We start from the raw sequence: 25,922 nt of genomic DNA on the forward strand, positions 1-25,922 counted from the left end.
CTAACGATATTCACACACATCCGCTTTGACTCGTTGATTTGCAGTCGAGTGTTTGTGATGTTTGTCAGTTGATTGTTTATACTTCTTTACTTCAAATTCGGTGTCGGAGAAATTCCTCTTCCTCGCCCTCTGCTATGGTTTTGAGGAGGGGAAAAAGTCCATTCATGCATTTTTAAAGGGATTACTGCTAAGAGGCGGAAATTAAAAATGTGTTTTTTTTTAATCCGATTCATCGATTAATTGAAAAAAATAATCAACTGATTAATTGGTTATTAAAATAGTCAACTGTACTACAGCTTCTCTGTGACCTTGAAGATGAAAAAAATAGTAAAGACAATGGATGAATGGCTAGAATGTGTAATATTTCAGAGTAACTCTGGGACCACATTCACCCATGCAAACACTGGGAACACACTTTGAGATCCTGCAGTAAAGCAAGGTCAACCTGTTCAAAATTCACCTGTACAGGCTTGTCTGAAGTTTACCACTGAACACCTGACTGACTCACACAAGGCTTGGGAGAATGTGAGGTGGTCAGATGAGACCAAAATCAAGCTCAACTCGACTTGCCATGTTTGAGGACGGCAAAATGCTGGAGAACACCATCTCAACTGGCAAACATGGAGGTGGAAACATTCTGCTTTGAGGCTGTTACTCTGCTTAAGGTACAGGAAGTGCAGTGAAGTCACTGCTTCGAGGGTTCAATGAACAGGGCCATTTACTGTAGAATCTTGGATGAGAACCTCCTAGCTTCAACCAGAACAGATGGACGATAGACCATGGATGGCTTCTAGAATGACAGTGAACACACAGCCAAGAAAACAAAGGATTGGCTCAAAAAAAAGGACATTAAAATCCTGGAATAGCCTAGCAAATATCTGGACCTTAATCCCAGTGAAAATCTGTGGAGGGAGTTGAAACTTCAAGCCAACATCAGGTTCTCCACCAAGTACTAGGACAAGTCATCAAAAACCTATTTTATCCCAATCAAATACAAATGACTTTGTAATAAGTATGCTCCAATCCAATCAGGGTTTTATGCACCTATTCCAATACCGATCAATTTCAATTTATGATGAGTGCTATTGGACAGGGGTACCATATTGGGGGGACGACTTATAAACAGACAAGGGCTTTTCCAAACCCTGCGTTCGTAACACAACATTATCATTTTGTTGCATGCATGTGAATTAGTGGGGGGTTAACTAACATGGTCGGACCAGGAGGAGGGCGGGATATAATGCTTGTGACTCGATCAAATGTTAGTGTCCTCTAAACCCAACATTTTTGTCTTGTTTACCCCCAAAGCCTTTTTCTCATACCATGAGTACCCCCTCACTCATTCGTGTTGATAATAAAACGTAGAACGTGTTGGGAATTGGTGCGGCTGTGCCACAGGTTATTGTCTTCCTGGGGAAACTAGTTGTAGCACACACATTCCATTTTATTGTCTGGTTTAATATGAAATAACTGAGAACATTTATTTAGCATCTTGGAAATTAAATGTTTCCATGTACCCCCAGCAATTTGCTTGTGTACCACCAGGGGTACGCGTACCCCTGGTTGGGAGCCACTGCTCTAAACGGCTGCATACGGCAGTTTTAATGTTTTTTTCTGGGTTTTCTTCTGCTATCTTGTCTTAAACCTACCGTAAAAATTAGAAATAATTATTTAATCCTCTGTAAATTGCCTTTAGGATGGACCAAAATGTTTTTTTTAACCACAAGGCAGAGAAAAATCAATTTAAAAGGATCAGTTTTCATGTCTTTTTTTCCTCCAACACCCACACATAATACAACAGTCTAGAGCTGCATAAGGACTTAAAGAATTTCAAACAACTTGGTTATTACAGGAATCACATCCTGTTCAGACTTCCTTCACCAGTGAATGACATTGGGGCTATTGACATAGATACATTAATTCAGTGGCTGTACAGTGCACTCATAGTGGGTGGCACTTTTGCTGACGTTAACAGTGCTGCGCTGACGCGGGAACATCAGACAATATCAGCCGAGTTTGACAAAACCTTCATTTGCATTTACTATGTGACCCCCATGTGATCTTCAGCCAGGCTGATCACAAACATGACTGGAGATCAACAGCCAGAGTGTGACAGGTGAAGTCCTGAAGGGAGGCTGCCGTGATTCACGTGTCAGCTGAGACAAATAACTCTAGGCTTGAATTAATCACCGTTTCATACGACGGAGCACTTCTATGAATCCTGGTGCTTTCCATAAATCAACAAGCACTTGCTCAAACTGAAGCCCATCACCTGTCCTGATCAGTCTTCTCAATGTCTAGTTTCGGTTTTAACCCCACACCTTTATTCAAGCCACCATTGTTCAATTAGTTCACAAGAAAGGTACTTGCTCCTGCTTCTGCTTCTTCGGTCGCATCTTTTTTCCCTCCTCTCCCTTATCTTCCCTGCTTTGCTTCTCATGTCTCGTTTTGTCCTGTCTCATACTTTTAAGAGCCTCTCTGAATTGTTCAACTGGTCTCTCTACGCAATTTATAAAAAGCAATAGGTGAGAAGCTCGGATTCGGGGGCACCTGTCTGCCCTGGCGGAACGTATATGACGTACATGATGGACAGTTAGGGGAAGTGGAGGGTCATGTGCCTGTCGATCCTTCTTTCCATTGAGGACATCAAAAACATCTACCTATTCGGAACCATGATAACAGAACTGTTGTTGTTTGGGATTAGGCACTGCCCTGGTGTATCACAAAATTCAGAAGATGGAGACAGCAGTCCAAGTGCCCAGCAGCTGCCCGTCATGATCTGCCTCGCCCAGGAGATTGCTGCACTGAGACGCTCTGGAACCTTCACCCCTGTTGATTGTTGACTCTGTCTGGGGCCGTTCGGGGTCGTCTCCACGGCAATTGCTGTGTTATCGCCATGACATTCTGTAAACTGAGGCACAAGATTGTGCGCTTGACGGAGCGACTTCTCCAGGCCTGCACACACACGCATCCGGGGACACCTACACACACACACATGCACACATGCATGCAAGTGTTTGTGGCTATGTTGCTGAAGTTTCTTGCCAGTCTCACACTGTACTCCCCCATAAGAGCATAGCTTGGAATTGTTATTTTTACCCCCCTATTATACTGTATGGTTTGTTGTATATGTATGGACGGGTGAGTGCACAATTTCACTTGTACCGCCGTATAAGTGATGAGTAAAGACCATTCTGATTCAAACATATGTAGCATGAGCTCTCTTTTGAAATAACGTACTATTTCCATAGACACTTAAAGCCATTCTATAATATTGAAACCACATGTCTGATCCAAGACAGCCCACGAGCACACCCCATTCCACACTCATCAGCTCTTCACCTCCCACTCCACTACAAAGAATGTCCCACTGAGGCCACTTGTCAAGGTTTATGTTTTTAATGACCCACTTTAATTCAGCAGTGACTCACTTGCAAAACCTCAATGAGTTTGGTTTCTTCTTGATGGTGTGTGGCCATCACATGAACTATACCACAACAACACCAATACATCACTGCTTTTGGTTGCTCATCACCGGCAACACAAAGGGAAACGGAGCTTTACAATTTAAGCGCAGTGTTTGCACTTTTGTATGGACGACTGCTCTATTCAGTGACATAATGACACAGGGCAGAAGATGTATGAGTTGAGTGCAGAATATATTCATCGAGAAAACGAATCCCTGGACATGATAAAGCACCCTTTGAAATGTCCTTGATGAATAATGATGGCGCTATCTATGCAAATAGCCTCAAAGGCTGGGCCTCTAGCGTGTACTGTTCAATTAGCTCATCACTGTGGTCATTGGAAGGTCACATCAATCGGAGTGATTTATTATGAGTTTTAATTTTACACACACTACATTTACACACTTGGAGAAAAGTACCTTTATTCATTCATTTGGTAGCACTTAAAAAGTGTTCGTGGTAACAGGTGAGCTGGAGCCTATCCCATCTGACTTTGGTCAGTACATGCAGATAAACATTTGCACTCACATTTACACCTATCGACGATTCAAAGCAGGGATCTCAAACTCACAATCATATTCAAAATCATATTTTGTGGCCCCTTACTTGACTTCAAAGATTAGCCTGAGTGCGGCCCGCAAAGCTTGGGTGAGTTCAGAGGGTAAGCATGAGCCAACACAATGAAATGAACAAGCGGGTGGCAATACATAACTAGCACTAACTACAATCATGGTGACAGCACAAAAATGACTTAACAGTTAAGTACACACACAGGGCAACTACGACTATGATGGGTAATAATAAACCACAACTACATTAGCTCTAAATATCTAACTTTAGCAACTTTTTAACAAAACCCGTACCGCAAAACATGCTGGGAAGCCAGCAATGACAGCGATGCCGGCTCCCAGCATGCCTTGCGGTACTTGTTTCGTAAATAGTTGCTAGAGTTACATATTTAGAGTTAACATAGTTGCCTTTTATTATCCCATGTTGAGTAATGACCTCCTGCCGTTTCCGATGGGTTGTAAGCTCATTGCAAGTTCCATTTTGGTTCCTGCTTGCCCAAATAAAGAGTAACTTCCTTCAAACCAATTGTGAACACAGTGTCACAATATTATATACCGATATTTATGTGTTATATTTATTACCATTTATTACCCAGCCGGGCCCAATGAGTGTAGGCCCGGATATTAGGCTCTCGCCATCGTGCCCCACCTCCAGGGCAATAAAACAGTTTCTTAATGTAAATGATATTGCATACAATGTTACCAAAAAATGTATTAGTTTAAATTGCTTTGAAATTGACATTATCAACTATCAACTTGCCGATTTTAAAATATGTTTTGAAATAATACAGTAGATGCATGAATAGCCCACAGTGTTAATGTGGGAGAGTGTTGGGTTGAGTGTAATATCATGCTTATGTTGTCTGAAGGGACGCTATGGCTTCCATAGATGATAGGACTCAAAAACAGTCTTGCTTTGGAGGGTAAGAAAAGGCAAAGTCTCACAGATTGTTTTTGCAAGCTTGTTATTTTAGTGAAGACTAGATTGTCACAGAGTGTTCCTTGTTGGCATTCTATTTTCCCTTCATGTTTACACAGTGTGACTTAGTTCATTGCGAAAATATCAGTCAGCCCATTGTTGTGTGTGATGACATGCAGCGTTGCAACTGAAAGAGTTGTGTATGACTGTGCGCTGCTCCCCCGTGTCTCTTGGGTATTGCCCTAACCAACTAATTTGGGCTTTTCAACTTGCACTAATTCCTGGTCAAATGGAATAAACTTTTTGCATGGCTTTTGCTCTATTCAAGCAGTTGTACCCCAACGCTGGAATTAGCCTCCATGTGTCTCCAAGGTTGGCAGAGTAGGTGGACTGTTTCAGAACACTTGGCTATGACATCCTTATATAGCATCTATCTCACGTTCCACACAGGTAAATAATGTCACCTCATTCACACAATGATGATGCTGTAGAGTGCCATGCCTTCAGAACCGTGTGGGCATGGTGATTCCACTGAATAACCATTAAGTCGCTATGTGTATTGCCTGTGGCTACTTTAACAACAATGCTCTGTATTTGCTTTAATATTATGGTCGGGAGGTAAACATATATATTGAATTAACATTGATGTTCTTTAACTTTGTACTTTTTCCTCCTTTATCACTGCCTACACTTGCTTGTGTAAAATAATTCAGCAGGCCTCCATTCCCACTGTAAAGAGTGTGGACTGGCCTGCCGGTACCTGTCACCTGCTTCAGGAGGCCCACAAGCCATCCATGCTTGATAGGACTCCTTCTTCAGCTTGATGGCAGCCTTGACCTCTGGTGTCCACCATCGGCTTTGAGGCTTGCCGGCACGACTGGCGCCGACCACCTTGCGGCCGCAGGTCCGATCGGCTGCTTCAACAATGGAGACACGGAAAAAGGCCCATTCGGTCCTCCCCCGGGATGCAGGCGAAGCTCTGCCAAACGTGAGCGTTGAAGACTTGACGAACAGGAGACTCTGCCAGACGTTCCCAGTCTTTCAGTCTCCCATATTGCCGTGTCCCACCAGGAGAGTACCACAAGCTCAGACAAGTCCTCGGATATGGAGGAGTGTGAAATCATCACCAAGTCAAAAAGGGGCAACCCCGTTAGAGCTTGTCTGGAAGAAGAATAGTGATCTCAGGATATATGTGGACTATCGATGGTTAAATGCACGCACAATCAAGGATGCACACCCTCTTCCCCATTAGTCCGATTGCCTGGCAGCATTGGGTGGAAGTGCAATTTTCAGTGCAATGGACTTCACCTCTGGCTTTTACAAAATTGCCATGGCAGAAGAGGACAAAAAACTGACAGCCTTCACCACACCAATGGGGCTCTATGAGTTCAATCGGCTCCCCCAGGGACTGTGCAACAGTCCAGCCAGCTTCATGCGTCTCATGATGGGAATATTCGGCGACCAAAATTTCTTGAACCTTCTCTGCTACCTGGATGACTTGCTGGTCTATGCCTCAAATGAAGCTGAAGCGCTGAAGAGACTAGAGATGGTTTTCACTAGACTGTGTGCCCATGGTCAGAAGTTGGCCCCAAAAAAGTGTTAATTACTCAGGAGAAGCGTGCGCTTTCTGGGCCACGTTGTTGACAAAAGTTGTGTTGCGACTGACTCAGACCCTGACCTCTGGAGGTCAGAGCTATCACCTCCAACAGTTCATTTGTGACTTGGAGAGAAGAACATCGCAGTTCATTCGAGCCTCTGAAGACACCGCACTCCTAGAATCTGTTGTCCTTGCGCACCCTGACTTCAGCCGTCCGTTGGGTGGCTTGGGTGCAGTTTTATCTCAAGTCCAAGAGGGTGAGAGTAAGGCACGCCCCGTAGCTTTTGCCAGCAAAGCCCTAAAGAGTAACTACCCTGCCCGTCGTCTAGAGTTCCTGTCTTTCAAGTGGTCAGTCTGTGACAAATTCAGCCACTGGCTAAAGGGACACAACTCCAACATGTAGACAGATAACAATGCCTTAACTTACATCCTCACGAAGCCCAAACTCAACACATGTGAGAAGAGATGGGTAGCCAAACTGTTACAGTATAACTTCAATCTCAAATACATACCCGGTAGCAAAAACTTTGTCGTTGATGCTTGGCAGCCCTTGGTCAAACTCTGTGTCTGCCATAGGCTGATGACAGAGGAGTATAGAACCGTGTTAGAGGAGTCACAACAGGTCCAGGAAAGTGCAGTGCACGAGATGTTCAGAGCCAGCACAAACCAACAGAGTGTGACACACCTGCTTCAAGAGGGCATGGAGTGCTGTTCTCTGCCCCAGAGGAAGTTTCTGGTACTGTATACTGATTGGTTATTTGGGTGGGACCACGGTGCGAGTCAAAGGGTCGTCTCTTGGCTTGCACAGGATTTGAAACAGTTGGTTCCGGCAGGCCAGGATCTCCTGCCAGTCTTCTCACTCCACAAGCTCCAACACGAACAGGAGAATGATGCCATCCTGTCACACGTTAGTCCCATTTATCATCCGTGGGAGGCGACCATCGAGGTGAGAGCGAGCTGGACTTTCACTGACGGTTCTCAAGACTTTGAGACAGTGGCATAAATTTAAATTTCTCAACAGCATTCTTTACAGAGTGTGCAAAGACCCATTTACTAGGAGAAAACAGTGCAACGTACCCTCCTCTTTGGTCAGTCAAGTCTTGCAGGGTGTCCACAATTCTGCTGGCCACCAGGGTCAGAGTTGAACCTTGGCAAGACAGCATTTCTTCAGGGCTAGCATGGAGCGTGACATCACAGATTATGTGAAACGTCGTCAGCAAAACTCTCGAACCGGAAGGGCGTGCCCGGCTTGGGAGTATAAAAACCACGAGCCCTTTGGAGTTTGTCTGTCTAGACTTTTGGTCTGCAGAAGGTTCTAAAAGTGGGACTGTGAATGTCTTGGTCGTAACACACCATTTCACCAAGATGGCCCATGCCTCAAATGCTCCAACCAGTCAGCGATGCAGGTTGCACTGCAGTTGTGGTGCAAATACTTCTGCGTCTACGGGTTCCCACAACGAATCCACTATGATCAAGGACCAAATTTCGAGAGTCAACTGATTCATTTGATTTGCTGCAGATGGCTGGTGTGAAAAAGTCGAGAACCACGCCATATCACCCAATGGGAAATGGCCACACGGAGAGGTTCAACAGAACCTTAGGGAGCATAATCAAATCCCTACCCCCCCAGAGAAGCCTCAGATGTTGCAGACATTGACCTTTGCTTACAACTGTACAGCCCACGAGTCAACTGGGTGTGCCCCCCTTTACTTGTATGGACGTATTCCTAACTTACTTGTGGGCATCATGCCCCACACTCTGGAAAAGGATAATGACATTGTACTGTAGATTATGACAGCTACATCAAGCGCATGAGGGACGACCTTAAGGAGGCTATAAACCTGGCTCAAGTCAATGCTGAGTCCAGCCAAAGACATCAGGCAGACCTGTAAAACCGGCGAACAAAGAGTAAAGGCATTGAGGAGGGAGCTGAAGTCCTATTGGCAAACAGAGGTGGTCGCGCCGTAGGAAAGTAGCTGACATGTGTGAGTCCATCCTTTACACCGTGGTTTCCAAAGACTTGAGGTACCACACTTACCAAATCAGACACCCCGGCACAGGGCAAGAAAAGGTTGTTCACAGAAACCTGATCTTGCAGGCCAACTTCTTGCCCATTGAGGCTGAGCATGACAGTGAGCCCTCCTTTGATAGCAGTTCTGAGCCTCATTTCTGTATCTTAGTTAGATTGATCAGGACGCACTGCCAGCTGGGTAGCAGGGACCATCCCTCCAGTAGATCCCGCTGCAATTGAGAGCACAGCTGCCACTCCCCATAACATGCCCCTTGAGAACTCAAAATCAGCACCCCCGAGCTCACAGTCTGACATTGTTAGTGTTTGTTTGAGCGTCGAGCCAGACAATCCAGCGAGTCACATTAGGACAAGCGTCGGATTGTGAGGCCTGTTAATAGACTGATCCAGAACATGACACAAAGACACACAAAGTCAGGTAGCCGAGTCAGTGAGTTGGCCAGAACTTTATTTGTATAGGCTACCCTTGACCTCTAGTCAGTCAGTGTACTTCTAGTACAGCTTTTGCTTTGGCTCAACCTTTAGTATTGGTTCGGTCGTCCTTGGTGCAAGATTGTGTATATTGCACTTTCGTTCGTGAAATGGGAATTTGAAGTCTGGCCAACTTTTTTATCCTACTTTTCCTTTATGTTGGGAGACATTCATGTTGCAGACAGACGTGTGCATGAATAGTGACACTATCGCTCATGTTTTTGATTTGGGCCGCACTTTTATCTCACTTTAGCACAGTTTTGAGAAGTTCAGATGGGAGTATGTAGCTGAGTGAAATCTTTGATTGAAAATACTGCGTTTTTTGTTGTGAACACTCTCAAAACCTGCAGTTACGTTTTGATGGAGCATTATTTTCATTGCGGTCGCTGTTGCAAGGGCGACCCTTTATAGCGATGCACACAGGGATAAACGCATGTCTGCTGCCATAACGTGGGACGTATGAGCAGCTGGTAAGACGTGTTTTAGGCTCTCTGCTCCCGTGTGTAATAAAATGCTTAGAATCGTTCCTTTCAATGCATATTGAGTGTGTAAATATTATAGGTTGCTAAGTTGTTGTGGAGCTGTTTTGGTAACTTTTAGCTGGAAAAACGTCATTAATATTCCACTTAAGTCTCATGAAAATCCCCCTTTCATGTGACTTTTTGTGTTCCTGCTAATAGTGTACCCTCCTTGCCATTGTTCCACAGGTATGTTAATTGCCAAATGTTTTTATGTTTAATATGCACTTGGAGGGACTGCACCATTCATTGTTAAAAGAAGATGCACTTAATGTGCACTTTTTAACACTTAGAAGTACATTGTCTATTGGGGCTGGAATGCCCGGTGAAGCTATTTTTTTTTATGTTTTATTTTTGTATTGAAATGTCATTTTTAGAAAATGGATGCTTAAATGTGAACAGTTTTATGATATTGTACAAACCAAACAACATAATGTTGACGCTTGAGCAGCTGTGGTCAGGGAATGCTGCCGTGTGTGCCTGCTAATAGTGTACCCTCCTTGCCATTGTTCCACAGAAATAAATGTGCAGATCCTGACTTGGTGTGCGTTCTTCACCCCGGATGCCGATACAAGTCTGCTACACCAGCACGCCCTCACTATACGTTTGGGTCTCCCAGGCCTGCCCGGCATCCTCTCCCACCATCTAATCCAACTCATCACCACGTGGTGATCAGTTGACAGCTCAGCTCTTCTCCTCACTCGCATGTCCAGAAGATGCGGACGCAGGTCTGATGATATGACTACATAGTCGATCAAGGTGCCCTGGTGCCAGGTGCGCTTGTGGACATCCCTAAGTTCAAACATGGACAAACTGTGGTTCGCACAAAAGTCCAATAACATCACACCGCAGGGGTTCAGATCAGGGAGGCTGTTCCTCCCAATCACGCCCCTCCAGGTCACACTGTTATTTCCCACATCGGCGTTGAAGTCTCCCGGTAGAACTACGGACTCACCAGCACCAATAGGCTCCAAGAAGGCTGCGCCTCTGAACTGCCGTTTGGTTCGTATGCACAAACGACAACCAGGACCCTTTCCCCAACCCAAAGGCGTAGAGAAGTGACCCGCACGTTCACCGGGGATGACTCCAACACGGAGGCACCGAGCTGGGTACTCACTCATCATCCAACAAAGTAAGTGTCAACTATTAACTTCTTCATTGTTTATTATTATAGATGTTTTTATGAGCGTTATACAATTTATGGATATTGATTAACAAACCTCAGCTTCATTGTAACACATTGTTATATTGCTTTATCATTTCCTTGTGTTATTTCACAACTGGCAAAGGGCACATGTTGAAAAGGAAGTGAGCAAATGTATTAGCAATTGATGTGAAACAAAGAAGGGGTAGGACTGAATAAGCTCTACTTTTTCCTGCTCCTTTCAGACGTGTGAAATTGTGAATTGTAACGTGATGCGTACCAAAGTAAATCGCACATTACCATTACCATTACACAAAAGGAAAATCTAAACTTTCACTTTCTCTCGCAAATTTATTGCAAGAAACACTTGGCAACATCCATCTTTGGACTTAGAGCCACAATCATCTCATAAACTGCTGTCTACATACCCAAACATCCCTCAAAGAACGATTTTAATGGCGTACCTGTTGAGATGAAGTCATTCTGCTTTTTTTCTAGGTCTAAGATGGGATGATTCAAAACAGATCATGCCGGTGCACCGCTTTTGAACGCGTTTGTAAATAGAAACAGACAACAGCCTGCAGCACCATCCACTATTAATAGACGACTCAGAGCAACAAGAGCTACAAAAAACAATTGCTCAAAAGTGTAATATTAACATCTTTGACATCCGAGGATGACTCAAAAGAGGGAATGGAGCACGGCGATGAACCACAAACCAAACATGATAAAAATATATTTTTGCAATTCTTTAAAAATAATGCATGTGCATACTAAAATGATTCTGCTGAGCAAAAAAAATAAAAAGGACTAATGTCTAAAGTCAGACTAAAGTCCACATCAAGTCTTTGATGATATTGTCGAGTCCAAAGTCACCGAAATTGTGACTCACGTCTGACTCTAGTCCAAGTCACGTTACGTCATTCAACATCCGTGGTATATAAGGTACTATATATGCCTTTTTTACATTTAAAAATTCTCTTTATTCACTTTATTGCAATCCCACCGTGGAGAGAGGGAAATGTAGTTTCGATGCCGTGTGTGTCTTGGATACGAGGTGAATTGACAATTAAGACTCTTGAATGTGTTGAGTGATCATGCTGCTAATACATGCCCATAAAGACATGGAAAAAGCAGTAAAGTCGTCCCTCGCTACATTGGGGTTCGAACATCACTCCCTCGCTCTATCACGGGTTTTCAAAAATGAACGACTTAATAAATGATGACTGTTTCATGGTTGACTGTGGCCTATTATAAGTCCGAAATATTGAAAGCCAAGTCATATGTAGTATTCTGGTCACAAGGCGTCAGTAATGTTACATTGATGAGACATCACCTTACATGAATTACTTTATTGCAGGCTAATTAGTTTGCTCGGTAGCTTGCTAATGCTTAAAGCAGTGTCCGTCTCTTGTGTCCCTGCAGAGATCACGTAGCCTGTGCATAAAAGTTGCACAATGTGGTATAAGCATTGTGACGATGAATGAGACGAACGTCGATGCCACACGATTGACCCCATTATACTCAAGAAACTACAACAACAATGAACTTTCCCAATGCTAATCATGCTTATCGTGTCTCCTACATTAAAACTACGAGTATAAAGGCGTTATTTCATGTCTACAGGGCTCTAATAATGTTTAAAAAACATGTCTTCAGAAGATCATAAACAAGTTTTCAATACTCAAATTACAAAAATATTACATTTACTAATATTGAATCCTACTTTGCAAAAATTCACTTATCGCAGTCGAGTCTGGAACCAATTAACTGCAATAAACAAGGGACGACTGTATACAGTAAATGGGTGTTTTTTTCAATCAGTCTTCCTATGATTCATTTTTTCTAAACAAATTTCACCAAACTTTCCAACAGTCTCAGTTTCCGTATAGCACTGCACGTAACAAGCTAGTCCGTTTGCCCTGTACTGCACAGTCATCCCTCGCCACTTTGCACTTTGACTTTAGCGGCTTCACTCTACAAGGTTATTCATTTAAAACATCATATTGTGGTTTCTCGCTGTTGCACATTCAAATACGGATACGTAAGAAAAATGTGTGTTTTTGGCATAAATTAAGCATTTTAAGCATAAAAATGGCTAAATGGACAAAAATAAAAAAAAAAAAAAGGCATTCAGAAGAGATACTGTGCTCACACGTTCAAAACCAAAGGCCTGGGTAGGCGTATCAGTGTTGCCAGGTCCGCTTATTATAAGCGACTTTGGGCCTGTTTGTTTTGTAATGTCGCAAATCCCCATGTTCCCTGTTGTTTTGGGCTTGTTTTCAGAGAGCTAGTCGCTTGTTTCTCTCACGAGACTTGGCAACACTAATTCTTATCTAGTATCATCATTGAACAAGTTGCAGTATTTTCACAGGTTAGTGTTTGTGTGTAAAAACTGTGTGTGTGTGTGTGTGTGTGTGTAATTATAAGGTACAAGTAACTAAATATTACTATTATTTCTATTATTTATTTACTATTTATTATAGTTTCCCTTTATATGTCTAAAGTATCAACTAATACGAGTGTAAAGGTGACTATAGGGGTTCTATTTCATATCTAGAGGGCTTTAATAATGTTAAAAACTCTAATTAGTAGGTCGTAAATAGGTTTTCTATGTTCTAACTACAAACAAATATTACATTTATAAAATAAGGAATCCTACTTGGCGAAAATACATTTTTCTGAAACCAATAAACCACGATAGACAAGGGGCGACTTTAGTGTATCGTTCTTCAAAATTCAGTGCCCAAACAAAGCACCCTACTAAAAACCTGCCACAGGGCCAAAGAAAGTTGCGAGTGTCAGCACTTTTTTAATTCAGGTAATCCCTGAAATAATTGGGCTGAAATAAATGTACAGTAAGAGCAACAAAGCCTTTGCTTCATTGAACATCAAGATCGGAACCGTGAAGCTGAAAGGCAACAATTCAAAACTTGTATTTGAGCTTTCTTTCAAGAGGGGAGGTCTGCTTACCGTATGATGAAGCGCCTTTGAAACCCAGGAATGGGCTACATCCCTGACTGAGCAGCAATTTGACAGGAAGCTGGAGTTAGTGTAGCATATCGGAGCTGGCTCTCAACCAACACAATACAAGTGCCCGCTCTCCATCCCTGGAAAGAAAAAGGCAGTGAGTCAGTGGAGCTCATACAAGATGAATAGAAGAATGAAGGCTATCAGAGAAGGCGAGGGATACTAGAGAAAGTGATGCAGAGGTTTAAAAACATGCTTTTAAGACATTGTTAACATGTTGAAGAAATACATTAAAAGCATTCAACCATTCACTCCATGGGACGGTTTAGCCTATTCTTTTCGGACGGTGGATGACAAATGTACACGCTTGCATTCAATACATCAACTGTATAAAAAAAAGCATCCTACGTGGGCCTACTGTATGTATTAATTAAACAATGTGGTTGTGGCTGTAGTCTGCAATGGTGTAGAATTTCACAGCACTATACACTGAGGTGTCGTCTAATTAATGCATAGTTCATTTGACTAATTTACGATCATGACGAGTGCAACAAATGGCAATTGAGCCCACGCCAGATGCAAACAATGTCAGCCATGTGAACCACTGCACGACCCATGGACGATTGTTTCAAATTAAATCAATTAAAAAATTAAAACCACTGGTCGTCAAGGCATGGCGGTGCTGACAATGCATGGAGGAGAACAAGACTGATGAAAAAAATGGTGGACATGCATGCTTTTCATTGCACAGCCACAATATGTAATCCTACGTGCACACCTGCAGAAAACCTTGATTTCATGCAACAATGGGCAAGAAGAGGTGATTTTTGTGCATGCTACCAGCCGTAACTCATCGGTATGCTGCAGACACTCTTGTTATCTACCTATGGCAACAAACAGACGGAGGAGGAGTCATCTATTGATGTGCGCTGTTTCCTGAGAACTTATCATTCAAAACCCACTTACGCCCTGAAAAGGTCAAAATTAAATTCTCTCATATCAAATGGAGTTTCTCACTCGATTAAAATGCTTCCAAGGCAGGCGCTGTGGCTACATCTCAACACACCTTTTTGGTATTATTTTAGCCGCAGTGACACCGGAATGTGGTTAATTGCTTCTAATTAAAATATTCAGCGTCGCATTTTTAATTTTGTTTGCTTGATTGCATTCAAAGTGGATGAATGGCTTCTTGACTGTACACATTCTGCTCTGAAAGATTGTATGGCTTAAGACTTTCTGCCTAAATCCTATTTTTTATGTTTTAATTGTGTGGAAACTGTCTGTTACAAGATGACTTGAAAGAGAGGTTCATGGTTTGGTGTGGAAGAACTTGAGAGCCGTGACGTTACCCCATCAAACACCTTTAGGATGAACAACAGAGATCCATATGCAGGCCTTTTTGTCTTGCATTAGTGTCTTCTGACCTCACCAATGATCTGGATTCATTGTAAAAATTACCCAGAGGGGAGGCAATCCATTATTTGTTTTCCATTTTTACTTTCTGTGGGTATAATGGCCAAGTTTCACAAATATATGGGTCTATGTTGGGGTATTGTGGTCTGCAACTGTGACTGAAAAACAAGTAAACCTATCACACGCTAGTACGGAAACAACAAGTCAAAGTCAGGCTGGACCACTGTGACTTTCTCACTAATAGGCAGAGAGCAGTGTTCTACGTAATTGGGAAGACCTTCCTGCCCTCCAGCTTGAGTGGCATGCCTCAGCCTCATCCTGTCTGTCACCTGATCGGGGCTTCCGACACATCAAGCTGTCGGCTGAGCTCCACAGTAATCACACACTTCCATTAACAAGCTGCTCACACACCAGAATGTGTTTCTCAGGGCGAGCGGCAGCACGTTCAACTGCACACAAGCGCACACAGTTGTGAACCTGCACAGACATTCTGAGGAGGCAGCTGATAAGCAGTCACCTGGCAAATGACCTCATTTGGCAGATAAACAGACATACTCATTGGTACAGTATATTACAAACGTGCTCTGGTAGCATCTACCTGTGGTTGCTAATTCTGATCCCAACAATTTACTTCGTTGTGGAATCATTCAAGCCTTTCTGATGCTGGACAAAATAATTCAATTTGCTACGCCCCCTTGTCAAAATGCTCATCATCATAATATGGATTATCGCTGTCATTCCAGTGGGCGGCAGTGAATTAAAATATGGCTTCATTACACATCACAGAGAACAATCAACGGAAAGTCAGTGAAGGGTTCAGTTGGTCATTACAGGCCTTGTCCCATGCTTCCCACATTTAAATATTTAAGTCAGATGGTGTCAAACTGTGGCAAATCATTTTTTTTGGGGGGGGGCATTATTAGTGAAAAAAATCCTGCTTGAAAAAAGCTACGGACCACATCTACAGAAATCATCCATCACTACAAACTGTTTAGACACCCAACAGCCTGCTAAGCACCAGCGAGATACAGTAACTTAATGATTTTTTAGTAATTTTGTTGGTCATGTGGATAATCATTTTTTGGCCACTGATGACAGATAAAACATCATGACTAATGCCCAAATACGTCTCAGAAATGTCTACTTAAGTACGAGTAATTAACAAAATGGCTAAGAAATGTCTGCCTTACATCTATCAACATCCAGTTTGTGCCTCATAAAAGGCCAAGCTCTGCCTATCACCTCATCAAAACAGTGGGAGCTTCTCGTTTTGAAATGATATTTGGATCACTATTATCTTGCAATGCTATTATTTTGGAGAACTATCACATTGCGAGGTCCTGCGCAAAAAACCTGCTGACTTACTGTCCTTCTGCCTGCATGAAATACATGAGTATATAACTTGTCATGGCTGTAAAAACACAATTTCGTATCCTATTGTTGTCAAAATATTGTCATGCCGTGTATGGTGAGGTCCGTGGCTGGAGGAGGATGAGCTGTCTGCCTGCCCAACATCCATAAAAGTCTAAAATACGATAAGATTCTGCCCCACTAACGATGAAAAGAGGGGGAAAAAAACAGCATAACATATGAGAACCGCCAATCACTATCCAAACCTGGCCTTTGGGAGTTGAAGTAAAGTTGGAACAACAAAACTGTTTGGACTGCACAGCTTGGAGTATCTTTGAATGTACAAATAGCAGTGGAGATGAATATACGGACACTGTGACACCCTGCATCAGCTTTTGGGAAGCCGTGTGTGTCCCAATCAAGAATATTCGGCACGTTCAACAACAATGAGTCACGGCTCACAATCAGACTCAGTCTAAGGAGCCCGCCGTCAGGAGTGGGACAGACTCCTGCACAAGCACACCAGAAACCAGCTGACATAGGATTTTAACACCGACAAAAGAAGCTATGCAGAAAGGCTGAAGAACAAGTTATCGACTGCAAGCCATCACCAAGTGCAGGAGAGGACCCCCCCAAATGGAGGCCAACAATGGCCTTTCTGACGACCCGAACAAATTCTACTGCAGACTGCAGACTGCGGTTGTTGAATCACTTTGGTGTTCATCCATCGCAGTCTGGTTCTGCTTCAAAATAGGACAAAATCAATGTGTGCAAAGAACAGTAAGAACTGCCAAAAGGATCATCAGCACCCGCCTACACATTTTTGAGGACTTGCACGGCGCAACAACCAAGACGAGGTCAGACAAAATTCTCCCGGACTTAACCCATCCCGACCCTCACCTTTTCTAGCTCCTTCCCTCTGGCAGGTGCTATCGAACCGTGTGACCCAACACCAGCAGACACTGCAACAGCTTCTTCCCCTTTGCTGTTAACTTGCTAAAGAGCTAACTGTTATATTGCACTAGCAATAAATTCTGTGTGTGTTTTAGCGCACTTGGTCAATAAATACGGTTTTGATTCTGTAGTGATTCTGCAATGTCTTCAGCTTCTGTGAACTTTGTTTCACTTTTGTTCTGTGTTTTCCCAAGTGTTTCTGAAGAGCAACTTGCAATATTTGAACTTCAAGACATTCAGTTTTGTAGTCTTGACTGGTGAGTCCGCTGCGATAACCACCGAGTTTCTTATGTTCTTATTCTTTCTTGTGTTTTCTTTCTTTTCTTGGGAGAATGAACAGAATAAGATTTTCATTGCATGGTATAACTGCTGTTTTACTATGCACATGACAATAAAACTCTCTTGAATCTTGAATCTTGAGTTTAGTGAATTCTTCTTTTGTTCCCTCATGCGGCTTGCTGTTCTAACGACAAATTTTGGAATTTAGCCTGCATGAAAAGGCCGAGAAGATCACCTCACACAAACAACTGTTTGAAAGGCTTGAGAACAAAATTGTTCATTTTTAAAGGAGACCTATTCTACTCATTTTCGGGACTTTGTATGGAGATCTGGACTCCTATAGAGCAGCTACACACGATAACCCGCACAGAAAGCTTTCTTGATCTTGCAGACTCTTCTGCACCTCTTCCTGCAGTGTTTCCTTGGGTTTCCTGTCTCCCGCCCAAACGGCCTGTGTAATTTACTCCATCCCCCCGGACCTCCTCCAGGAACGCCTCCCACCGAGCCCACTCCGCTTTGATTGGTCACAATCCCTCCGCTCGCTGTACGCACACTCTATAATGCTACACAGACAACCGCTTTTGTCCGATTACTTACACAAAACACAGGACACTGACAAATTGTTATTTGCAGCTTGCTCTTCTGACTCTTCAATGCGACAAAGTAACGCTGGAAAGGCGTCGGACTTCAGCAACAGTTTGGCGTACAGTCCAGCTTCGTATCGGTCCATGTTCATAAAACATGTGTGAAATGCCGTTGACAGATGAGCATATTTTTCTCTTGCTGGCCAGGAATCAGCAACTCCAACCACTTCTGCCCGATGCTTGCCTCTTCAGGCACACCCGAACAAACATTTCACGAGAACCATACGTGCTAACACGATGAACAGAGCAGAGTGAAGCAGAGCTGGGGGAGGGCAGGCCTATAGCGTGTGCCTGGGTATGCCCATATAAGGAAGTCAGGGTTACATTGACGTCAGTGGAACTAAATGTAAAAAAAAAATCTGTAAAACACAGCATGCAGAGCCATCCAAAACTACTTTCAAGTCTCACTTCCAAATGCTCAAACCTCATCGTTTAACACCAGAAAGCAACATTGTAACAACATTTATAGGTCAGAAAAGAGGAAAAGCTTAATAGGTCCCCTTTAAGATCTGTTGAATAAGTATAAGTAAATAAGGCCCATTGTTGTGTCAATTGTTATATTAATATATCACAATAATAATCTTAATTATCAGGCAAATAATCCTGGTTGAAAAGTGCTATGGAACATGTCTACAGCGGCCAAAATGAGTTATGTCCGTGGGGTGGCTGGGCTCTCTCTTAGAGATAAGGTGAGAAGCTTTTTCATCCGGGGGAAACTGGGAGTAGAGTCACTGCTCCTCCGCATTGAGAGGAGCCAGATTAGGTGGCTCGGGCATCTGGTTAGGACCCCTCCCTGGGAAGGTGCTCAGGGCACGTCCAATCAGTAAAAGGCCTTGGGGAAGACCGAGGATACGTTGAGAAGACCATGTCTCTCAGCTGGCCTGGGAACACCTCAGGAGCTTGACAAAGCAGCCGGGGAAAGGGAAGCCCGGGCTTCTCTGCTTCGGCTGCTGCCCCGACCTTAATTAATGGAAAGAAGATGGAAGGATGAATGGATGGATGGATGGATGTGGATTCTGATCAATTTGATATTAATGTTTTCCAAATTACCAGGCCGGCCAATGGAACACTTGTTCATTCAATATTTGAAATGTAACGTACACTAAAGGAGAACGTCCTCTTTCTTCCTCCTTCTGGATCTGAGAGGCAGCAGCTGTTCTCCAGACAAATAAATGGGTCACATCGCCTCAGTGACCTCTGAGCTCACACAATCATGTTTAATGAGTGAGACGCTTTCCAGGCATTCTTCAACAGCCAAGTGTCATCTTTATTGTATGGCATGCAAATTCCAAGAGCCCATTCCATACCACTGCCTCATGACGGAATGATTACCGATTTTTCAGTCTGAGCAGGAAAGTAATATGAAAAATAATTATATTTATAGCCTGGGCCAATCACTGTTATTGTCAAATCTGACATATTGCCTGTGACACTTGCAGTAATTAATGTGAGTATCCAACAAGTGCTAATAAGTATTTAAAAAATGTTCTACCAAAGCTGTACCCGATACCAGGAGTCACCACATTCCAGATGAGGTAATTATTCAGCACCAAATTGAACGGTTACATGCCCAAAAAATACAGTTGACAGCTAAAAACCCCTTTGCAACAAAGTGCTGTGAATAACACCAACGCCTAAAAGTGTATGTTTGCTTTATTTAGAGAAAAGCGATGAACTGATATTGCTATGAAATAAAGAACAATTTCAAAGTCATCCTAATGGAACTTCCAAGCTCTGTCCGGTTGACCAGGCAACATTAAATATCAGCTACCGAGTCGCTGAATGAGGAATGTGAGATTTTGGAATGTTTTGAGCTGAAGGCAACAACTTTCTGAGAGTGCATAGAAAATGAATGAAATGGATACTGCAGGGGCACCCGGCTCATCTCAAAGACGATCAAGGGGAATATGCAGAGGTGCAGTCACATGAAAATTGATTACCTACTCTTTGGTTTTATTATAACTGCCTGCACTGACAGACATTGATTTTTTTAAACAATGTATCCCTTTCCACCTCTGTGACCCTGTCAAAGCATGGCAGACTGTGCCTTTCATTCCACTGAGATGCTTCTATTCCTCAGTGAGGCTTCCATCCACCATCCCTCCCAACTGTGGTGTGCCGTCATAACTTTGAGATTTTGGGAAGAATGCTGAGCCCCCTTTGTGCCCTCTGTCTACTCATCCCAGCAAATCAAGTCTTGGAGGTTGTTTTATGCTCACGCTGGGCGCTACATCATCACAAAGCCGCCACCTGCCCTCGACACTCCCTTTAATCAGCGCTTGCTTTTTCCTTCCACTTTAAGTGATGCCGTCACTGCACTTGGCGCTCATTCCTCACTGTGAACTGTGAATTGCAGCAATTGTGAAGTTGAGAGGCACAAATTGTCAGTGGTGGGAGAAAGTCACAATCAAGTCTCAAGTCATAACCTTCAAGTCTCAAGCAAGTCCCAAGTCACTGTGGTGAGAATCAAGCAAGTAAAGTCAAGTCCTTGCTCAGGTCAAGGAAGTCATTTAAATCATTAAAGACCGTGGGACACATGTTCACACATTCACACATATTCAAATGCAACATTTCCAAAGCTGATGATTATTGCTGTGCACGTGTGTGCTATTAAGTGACCCTTAACACGGCCTACATTTCATGGCTTCCAGGACTTTCAGGAAAAACAAACTTGAATGAATTTCATGGTGAGAAAATACTGCAACTGATTTAATTATTAATGAAGTAACGTCCGCCATGATAAAATCAATACCTGGGGTGTAGTGCCCTGCTGTCCGCCCGGTTTAAACTGCATTTTACTTTATGTAACGTCACATTAACTCTAGGGATGTCCCGATCCGATCTTCAGGGTCGGGATCGGCTGCCAATCTGCTGTATTTTGAAGATCAGATAAGGTTGCCGTATAACGTTTGTGACTCTGGGCTACACTCCAGCACGGTAGGTGCGGTAATGCACCTCAAAGCCGGTTGCCACTCGACTCCCGCCGCACACAAAAAGAAGAAAACGCAACACCACCATGCAGACATGTCCACGGTGTCCCCCAACACACACGACGCACAAAGTAACCTAGCTGCTGCACCATATGGCCGTCCAAATAAATATCTACACACAATACCCATGCCAAAAAAACACCCATATATTTCTGCCGCAAGTCATGCTGGGTAGCTTGTCGTACTATTTCGCTCAACATTTTGTCATGTTTGTCACATTTTTGCTTGATTGCAAAAAAAAAACATACTCTTAATGGACAATGTTTTGTTGTTTATAGTTCATATTGTTGTTGTCGCTAGACTACTCAGCATGCCTTGTGGGCATTTGGAAATACATTTTAAGTTAGGTGTTATGTTTAGCACTTAGTTGTTGTTTATCACCCACGCTGTAGTAGTAGTTGATTTATGTGATGCGTTAACTTGGTGTGGACGTGTTGCATTTTTGTTTTGTTGCACTGGGAGCACGTATGTCGTCCTGTTTAATGACCATCTACTGGATATATAGACGGCCCCTACGCCAAACGTTTTAACCTAATGTGGCGCGCAAGTCAAAAAGCTTGCCCACCCCTCATCTAACGTCTGACCTAACTAAAAAATTGCAAACATTTAAATGAGAGAAGTGAAGTCCTTTCGAGCCAACTGTCTCATGAAGACCAAGTCAAAAGCAAGCCGAGTCTTTTTACAATGTCCGTAAAGCAAATTTCACGTCCTTGAATTTGGGAATCAAATCTGACCGACTCGAGTCCTCCACCTCCGCAAATTGTAGCAGATGGAGCAAATAAGTTTGCTGTGTTGTTGAGGTTCACACAATAAAAGGGCGAAACAAAACAAAACACTTGGATTGTATTTAAGTGCTGAGACTTGGTTTCACCAACATATGTACAGTGGAACCTTGCTTAGCGTCATTCATCTGTTCCAGAAGGTCAGACTCTAACCGAAACGGAACCAAATCCATTTTTCCCACCAGAAATAATGTCATCGTAAACACGTTTTTATGGTTTTGCAATTATAGTTTTACATGCAGAAACAATGAAATGTATACAAATGATGACTGAAAGGGATAACTAAAGATTCAATCTTACTTTTACCGTCATTCAAGGCGTGATTTTCTTACTATTTTCACCTCCTTCGTGGTTTGCCATGAGTTATTTCTTGAATTCAACAAAGTTTCTCACCTCAAGTCTCTGCTTTTCTTTTGCTAATGACTGTGAAATAACTCAAAACAGAAGCAAAGAAAGTTGCAAGCGCCAGCATTTGATAAAAAAAAAGGTGAGAAACACTATTGAATGCCATTCATTGAATAAAATAATCTTGTACCCAGCATGACCTTTGTACCCCAAAAGACGTAAGTAATATTTTAATGGCGGGGTTTGTGGTTTCTCACACTCGGCTTGTGTTATTTTCCCATAAGACATCGAGTTGCTAACCCATGCTTCAACAACGCAATGAGCCAAGACCCACTTTGCTCCCTCGCGTTATTACATGTTCAATTACAATCATACACCCCTTGATAGCAACCATGAAAATTATGCAGGTGCTTTGTGCCACAGTCTAAGAGGAAAAAGACAATGGGGGTTGCTGAGCTGTGGAAGTTGATTGGCTCCCTCGATGCCACAGGCAAATTGGTGGAGGTTAGCGTTGCAAGCAGGGACAAAATGTTCTGTAACGTCCTCCGGTGATCTGTTGCCATAGGTCAGGAATTGCAGTTTAGAACACGCTGTTTCGGAAAAATGCTTTTGAACATCGATACACAAATAAAGCCGACCTGCACGCACTGAATTCAATGGCACACGCTCATTGATTACTTTCACTGCAGCGCTGACAAATTATATCAATGATGTGTAGGCCCCACGTTCCTTTGAACATACAATGGTCTTCGTTTAATAATACTTGTTCACGAGGAAGTAAAAGTTGCAGTCGTCGAAATGTCATTTAAATGCGACAAGAAGATTTCACTAAGTAGATGCATGCAGAAATGTAGCAGTGTGGCTCTCATACCAACAAAGCTCTCAGGCATGATTGTTCCCATTTTGGGCAAATTAGCAGTGTTCTGCTAAAAGCTCTGCAGTCGTTTGAAAAGCTTTACAAAAAAGCAGAGCAATTTACACGAACACTAAAAACAACCTGGCAGACTCGCTACGTCGTATCGCATGATTTGATGGCGTGAGCTGACACGAGGATTTTCACGTTGCTTGGTGCCAGTTTCATTTGATAGAACAAGAACACACAAGGTCTAGTCTGGGCGCTAGTTCTTCATGAATGTTCAAACAGTTTGCTGTGCATTTAACAAGTGACAAATAAAATACATTGACCTTTAAAGGCACGGTATGCAACTTGCTCCAAATTAAACAATTCTGAAAGCAAAAAATATCAGCAGCACTACTGCCGGCCAGCATATGTTACCAATAGTTGTTTAAAAGAACAAATTATACAAAAAATGTCGAGATTTTTCACAAGTACGAACGAAACCGCATACAAATTCTCGTAACATTTCCATTTGGCCCTGAATAAAATAACTGCCGTTCATGAGTCAGTTTGCGATAACAAACGCTGTGGAGGAATTTTGGCCAACTCATCTTTGCAGAATTGTTATAATTCAGCCGCATTGGAGTGTTTTTGAGCGTGAACCGCCTTTTTAAGGTCATGCCAGCTCGTGCACAAGCCAGGACATAATGCTAGCAGTATGTTCAAATCCGCGGCATGCAGTCCCTTTAAAACACACAAATAGTTTGCTGCATTTTATTAGGTTATCCATAAGGTGCCACAAACATATAAAGAAACCTCTCAAATAGGAAACCACTTGAAACCATTTGATAACAATAACCGCAAACATATTCCAGATCCACGTTCAAACAAACTGGCATCAATAAGACAACAAGACCTATAAAGTAAAACGCAGCGGCACAGTAAACATATCGGGTAAGTTTGCAATCATTTACACGGACATTTATGTAAGTTTATCTTCAATACTAGCTATAGCATCCGGTATTAGCAAGAGTACTCGATCAACACCGGCTTTTCCTCCTCTGAACTACTGATACCACCAAATTCCTTCCATATCTGACAGCCAATCAAAACCGTGGGAGACTCTGGATGTGAGTGCGTCACTCACCGGTGTAGCTGGTCACAGCCGCCCGTCGCCTGTTTGCACAGCTACAAGAGTCTGGTATTGCTGGCCAAAGAAGTGGTCCGCCACTGGTCACCACCACACAGGGGTCACATCTCCTGGTCATCACATTCATCTCACCAAACATAAAACATCTTCCTATTGGGTGAGTGTTATTTTTATTTTTATGCACTCATGCTAGGCAGGTATGGTGATGAACTTTAATATAAATTTGCTTTCTTAATGTTCATAAGGGTTGCAAGAATACAGTATACATGTTTTTTGGGGTTTTTTTCTCACAGAAAAAGTTGGGAAACACTTGAAGCTGTGACTCTCACCGTCTCAGAAAAAACAAAACTAAATGATGCTGCAGGAACTCCACTACAGTGGGAGAAGATCTGGGGCTACATGAAAAAAAGTGTGTTCATTTCAAAGTTACCGTTTCTCTTCCAGCAAATCCATTCAGACTGCTGGGAAATAACGGCACAAAAGCTCTGGGTGTAATAAGTGAATACAAATAAACCCTCGCAAACTTGAATAACTTTTCTTCAGCTGAGTGGTCGATGAAGGTCTGATGATAAATGAGTGTCGGCTTTGAATCCCGCCGTTTCACAACAACTGCATCGCAAACGTTAATGGTACACATTAGCTCAGGTGCCACAGTACAGTTTGAGATGGGAAACCGTAATCAAGCTTGTCTTTCCGCCTGAAAGTCTGCCACGTCAATGACACCAGCGTCAACTACCAAGCACAACAAGACAACCTAACAATGGGGGACCACCCAGCAGTTTGTGCTCATACCGTCCAGTAACTATTCGGGAGAAGACTAAACTTTCGGAAACAATTTGAACCTGATCTGACTCTAAGCTGAATCATAAAAAAGTCAAGGTCATGTGTTTGATTCCATTCTGTGGCCAACGGATTATGAGACAATAACACGCACCTCCCCTTCTCTCGCTCTCACAATGCAGTCTTTAAAAATTGATGATTGCGTCATAGTGTAGAGGACAGAGGGTTTCATAGCGCATCATCGTCATCCCGACCTACTGGTGTCACATTAACTGTACCCTGCAACCAGGAGCACGGCCAAACGTTTTACGAGCCGCAGCGATGTACTTTGGGAAGGCTTCTTAATGTTATTTTGCAAGCATGGATACGTGTTGGCGGGGTCAGGGGAACCACTGCATGCCCAGCACATAGCAGCATCAGGGGGAGAGGTTAAGGCAGGTTTTAGCACAGGAACAAGTGTGAGGGCAACTCAGGAGCAAAGGCAGCAAGAATCCACTACAAAGGGTGAGATACTGAGAGGCTGAGTGGGATGCTAGCATTCAACGTCAGCCTGACTCATTCACTGATGCTTAGGACAAAGTGTTGTTTATTTTGGTGCTTTCAGTCCACAATACAAACGGCGCATTGAAAACGTTGAAAACGGCATGCAGTCCTACGCAGGAGAAATACATTCATGAAGATCATTGGAATTAAACCTTTAGCAGCAGAAATCG

At 43.0% G+C, this 25,922-nt stretch overlaps 1 protein-coding gene across 2 annotated transcripts in view; it reads right to left on the reverse strand.

The window, feature by feature from the left end:
* Positions 1-25,922, reverse strand: part of LOC129189206 (beta-1,3-galactosyltransferase 1-like) — a 106,173-nt gene that overhangs the window by 47,894 nt on the left and 32,357 nt on the right. For both annotated transcript variants that reach the window (XM_054790671.1, XM_054790662.1), the window contains exon 2: positions 13,688-13,824. The gene's annotated coding sequence lies outside the window, so the exon portion shown is untranslated. The remainder of the gene's footprint in view (positions 1-13,687; positions 13,825-25,922) is intronic.

This window comes from Dunckerocampus dactyliophorus, chromosome 1, assembly GCF_027744805.1.
Source record: "Dunckerocampus dactyliophorus isolate RoL2022-P2 chromosome 1, RoL_Ddac_1.1, whole genome shotgun sequence".
NCBI classification, from domain to species: Eukaryota; Metazoa; Chordata; class Actinopteri; order Syngnathiformes; family Syngnathidae; genus Dunckerocampus; species Dunckerocampus dactyliophorus.